The following is a 6,000-nucleotide window of genomic DNA, read 5'->3' as shown; positions in this document are numbered from 1 at the left end:
AAACCCGTGAACCCGAAACCCGCCAACCCGAAACCCGATAAACCCGGCCGATGTTCAGCCCTAGCTGAAACTCCTTCTTGCTGAAAGTCTTTCTTCACGATCTTCCTCACTATGATTGATGTATCACTTGCTGTGTGTGGGCACTACTCTAATCACTAAGTATTTCGAAATTGAAGAGGGAAGAAAGAGAAGAAGGTGGCGGCTAGGTATAGAGAGAGAAGACTCAGGTTTTTCTCTAAAGGAAAAGTGTGAAAGTTAAGTGTAAATTTCCTGAAGCCTTCACTATCTATTTATAGCATTTCACTAGGGTTAGGTTTGAATTATTTGGCATTAAAATAATGAAAATATCAGAGGTAAAACCCTACAAAAGTGCCCGGCCCCTATACAATGTGGATATGGGTCTGACTTTTTATAATTTTGCAGTTTTATCACTTTTGCATCTGATTTTCTCAAAAACGCCAATTTTCTAATTCAACCATTTAAATGTCAATTCTAACTAAATAACTATAATTAATTATTAAATAATATTGTCATTTATCATATTTATTAATTTAACCATACAAAGTATCATAATTAACAAATATGCCCCTAAAACTCTTTCTTTACAATTTCGCCCTTACTTAGTGAAAAATACACAAATAGACATAGTTAATTTGAGAATTATAATTGATTAATCAAAACCAATTATATGAGTCTTACAAGCAATATTATCTCAACTAGTGGGGGTACCATGGGTCTATATAACCGAGCTTCCAATAAGCAGATCAAGAATTTATTACCCAAATTCACTGACTTATTAATTCTTCGTTGAATCCACGCATAGAACTTAGAATTGCACTCTCAGTATAGAATGCTCTATATGTTCCACCATATAGACACATCATTAGTTATCCATTGTTATAATCCTAATTTGATCAATGATCCTCTATATGAATGATCTACACTGTAAAAGGATTAGATTACCGTTACACCCTACAATGTATTTTATCCTTAAAACACTTAACCCCGTATAAATGATATTTCAGCTTATGTGAAATGAGTACTCCACCATTTATTTTCGTTTGGTCAAGCTCGAAGGAGATCATCCTTTACTTACTATTCGCCAGATAGAAGCTATAGATTCCATGTTTATGTTAGTGCTCCCACTCAATTGCACTACCGTGTTCCCAAAATGTACGTATCACCCTGACCCAAAAGTAGGCTTAACTAACAAATCAAAGAACACGAATAGCCTCTTGAGATTGAGCCTAATCATAACAGAATTGAGATCATTTGATTTAGGATCAACTAGGCGATATTGACTTGAATAGATATTACGGTAAGTTTAATAAATCTAAGTCAAAGTTCAATATCGGTCCATTCCGATGCATACTCCATGCATCCAACCTGAGCTTTACTTTAACCAATGCTCTGGAAAGAACATAGTATTTCTCCAAAAGCAAGTAAACTCTGTTGTAGATTATCATATCAGTAAAACCCTGTGTCTGATAAATCTAGGAAACTTTATTCACATAGTCATGTTTACTTTCCAATATGTTGACAACACAATAAACAAGATCAAGTATGTGAAAAGGGTTTCAGATGAATTCATACATTATGTACATACAATCATGAAATAAATAATGTGAACCATGCAACATTAAATGTTATTTCTGATCTATATTAATAAGTAAATCTGATTATATTGAAATGAGTTTTATTTAGGACATAAAACCCAACAAACTCCCACTTGCACTAATATAAAACAAAAAGTGCGTTTCAAATAATCTCAACACCTTGATATACAAATCAAGTGTAGCAGTAGTAAACTCCTCGTAATAGGATCTGAAAGGTTGAATTAAACACAACCTTTTCTCCACCATTACTCTTCCATAATCACAAAATCATTGATAATGTGAAATTCCTCTCTATATGTCTACTCTTTTTGGGATACTGGATTCTATATCTTTGACAACTACTTTTGGTAAATTAGGAAATTAACACTAGTAGTTTAGGCAATTTGGAATGGTGTCAAAGATATATAGAACTTTCCTTAGACTGAATAAGTATCTTTCCTGCAACTTTAACATTCAGTCCCTTTCTGGTAGACCTAGAGACATCAGATAGGTTTTTACACTTCTCCAAAATCACTATTCCACCCCCAGAGTAATCACCATCTTATCAGCAGACTTTCTAGCACAAAGGCAAGTCTTGAAATCTGATGTGGTGTAGTCTAAGAGTTTTAAATACACCCTTATTGACTAACATATAGTTCCTCTTCTTTATCTTAAGATTTACTTGATTGTCTTCCAATGTTCTTCTCCTGGATTAATCTGATACCTACTCATTACTCCCACTCAACAGCAGGTGTCTGGTCTAAGGCATACAAAAGCATATATGAGACCTCTCACTGTTGATATAAGAAATTCTTTCATGGCTTTATCTTTTCTGGAATAGTTGAGACTTTTCCTTAGATAAAATAAAATCTATGCCTAGAAGTCGAGAAGCTTCTATAGATTGCCATTAGAAAGAAAATGCTTCAGCATCTTACTAAAGTAAGTTGCTTGCATTAGAGTAAGTAATTACCAGGTATACCATAAGCCATAGGTTTAGATAAACTCAAACCTATAATACTAGGAACAGGAAACCTTGTTAAGTCCATTGAATAGACTTATTAACGAAAATTTCCTTTTATGTCCTTGTAATAGAAAACTTTAGGTTATTCCATGTGAATGGATTAAACCATAGTTCTATTGGCTTTTCTTCTTAGTTTCTTGACAATCCATTACTTGTTTAAACTCACAATGGATTTTAATCACTACTGTCTTCCAAGTCATGAGAAGGTGAGTTCCTAGAAACTCTCCCACTACGACAAGGTACCGTGAATTTTGTCTAAGAAAACTAAATGGTATTGATCTCTTCGGTTGTGACAAGACAACAGAGGCAGTGGGATCATCATATGTCAAATAAGATGATAGAACACTTTTGGACTCAAGAAATAAATATCTCCTTTATTTTCTACTTTATTTTCAGACTTAGTCATTTTCTTAGAAAAGTAGTATTTGTTTAAACAAACACTTTCTTATCTATTGACTATGGGATGGTCCACCCCTAATCACTTAGAATAGCTAACAAACCATGGTTAACAGTTCTAGCTTTTCTTTAGATTTTGATTAGGTCATCCATGAATCTAGTAATGATTTACATTAAGTATACAACCATTACATCATTCTGAAATTGTATTACCATAGAAGGTCTTAGGCAACAACTAGTAACTAATCATCAATATGCAAATCGAAATTTCTGGGGAGGTAAGTTTGGATATAATTCAAAAATCAATTTAATGATCTTTGAACTGCATATCTACTAACTATTTCTCCACCCCTATCAGTTCGCAAGATCTTTAACCACTTACCTTCATGGTTTTCCACCATTGCTAGAAATTCAGAAATTTTTCAAACATTTCAAATTTCTTTGCATAAGGTATAATCTAGAGTTATCGTTTTAAGAATACAACGAAAAACTCATATCCACCCCTGAATGTACATCCATCTACGAATGAGATGAACAACTTTTAGTGGATATAGGCATATTAACTCTTTGCAGAGATTGATCTTGTCAAAACCACTATGAGCAAGATACAAAAGCCATAGATTAATAAAATGTGGTTGTGTCGTTTGATGAGTTAGGTTTAGTTACTTCAATGAGTTCATAGAATAGTGCAAGTGGATCCTGGTCACAGAATATTAAACTCATATTCCATACTTTAATATACAGTTTGGAATCCATTAATTGAAGATGGATATTAAACACTTGTGAAAGTGTAACTGTATTGTATTCTGGAAATAGAAATATAAGAAAATTTCTGTTTGGAATCTAAAATTAAAGTCAAAGACTTAAATTTATACCAAATATAATGAGTAATTCTATCTTGGACCACCACTACTAATATAAACTCTAAGTCAGATTTGCCCATACAAGTAGGAGATTTCTAAGATTGAGGATTTATATCATTTTGGGATAGAATTTCGGGAATATAATCAAAAGTGTCGTTTAATTTCTTAAAAGAAAATAGAATGAAATTAAATGATTTATAGACCATTCATCCAATGATATGTTATTGAGCTAATTCGCAATGAATAAGCTAAGAGGAATTAGGATAATTTTGTTTATAAATAAGAATCCAATGATGCTTCGATTAGTGAGAGTCAAAGTAATCTTATTTATACAATCTTCTTGTTTCATATTGTAAAAATACTAGTCTAAGGTGTCATCAATTGATGAATAGCTAGATGTTGCATATACAATATTTATCTTTCGAGATCTAACACTATCATGTATGTTTAATGGTGAAAATCCACTAGGGATTTATCTCATTAGATAAACAAACCAAGTTAGACCAACAATGAAGATTCGAAATTAAACTACAACTTAATAACAGAAAATAACATGGTTCAATATAAATTCATACACTATTCAGAAATTATTAAACATATAGCAAGTAGGAATGACAAGTGAAAATACTAAAACATACAATCCTAAATAATTTCCAAGGTTTTCAACAAACTGATATCAGTGTCCCGTTTAGGCGAGAGTCAAAGCTACCATCCATTGAATAGAGTTGTCAGCTCATCTAAAATGTTAAACATTCTAGCAACCTTTTATTCGATCAAGATTGGAATTCAGCGTTGTCCCGTTTAGGCGAGAGTCAAGGCAATTCTATCTTATGAGCTTCCACCATTGTTTCATAATTTGCAAGTCAAATATGGTCGCCACCATTAGGGTGATCCATACCATATAAAACACTTACAAACTACTTATATTTCGAGATTAAACGGTGCGAAATTGCTAATGAACGTTCCTCCATTAGGGAGGATTACTCACTAAAACAAACGCGATGTAAAACCAACAATGGAGATCGAATGTCTCTTGATTAAAGCTCATTATTTTAAAATGTATTTTCATTATTATTTATAATAAAATATATTCATTAAATATCTAATTTAGAATTAAAATTCTAAATTAGAATTTAATTTAATATTTATAAAATTATACTTAGATGGTGATTAAAATAAATTGAATTATTTCCATCTCAGTAGTAATTTTTATATAAATATTAAGAAAATTATTTGAGTTGTATTAATTTAAATTAATTTGCAACTCAAAATAAATTTTCATGAGAATAAATTTATTGTATTTTGAAAAAGAAAGTATAAAAAACTTTATGTTTTTCGAAATACTTAAATAATAATTACTTAGAAAAATACTTCAAGCAAAAATATCACCTATCTAGATTTTCCTTTGACTAATTAATTCAATTTCTAATAATATACTTTAATTCATTTATTTTAAATTAATCAATAAATGAAAAAATCATTGATTTAAGTTGGTCCAAGAATTAATTAAAATAAATAATTAATTTACAACTTAATCTATTTTTCAAGATAAATTCAAAATCATCTTGCATTATGAAATGCAATTTCGAAAATTGATTAATAAAATAAAGAAAAATATATTTTGAAAATTATTTAAATTTAGTTGAAAAAATAAATTTCAACTAAAAATAATTTTCTATTTAATTAAGTGTCATGAAAAAGAAATATTTAAGTATCATGATGAAAATCAACTTAGATATTTAATTTTCAATTTAATTAAATGTATTAAATTCAAGAAATAAATAATTAAGTGTAGAGAAGGCTTAATTATTAATCTCTAGTTTAATACTAGGAAAAAATATACTTAAAATAAATTGTACCAAAATTAATTATTTAAATAATTAATTTCACAATGTATAATATTTTCCTATTTAATATTAAAAATAATAAGTAGTCTAGAAATAACTATCTAGAAAATATCTTATTTGACTAAGTATCTTTTCCACAAAATTTGAAAAATTATCTAATTTAAGTTGTATTAGAAAAAATCTAGAACTTAAATATTTTTAAATTTAAATTTAATTAAATATCAAAAATTAAGTTGTAACAACTTAATTTGAAAATATTCCATTTTACGTTAATATTT

The sequence above is a fragment of the Cannabis sativa genome, chromosome 1, assembly GCF_029168945.1.
Source record: "Cannabis sativa cultivar Pink pepper isolate KNU-18-1 chromosome 1, ASM2916894v1, whole genome shotgun sequence".
NCBI lineage: Eukaryota > Viridiplantae > Streptophyta > Magnoliopsida > Rosales > Cannabaceae > Cannabis > Cannabis sativa.
Note: the sequence above shows the minus strand (reverse complement) of the source record.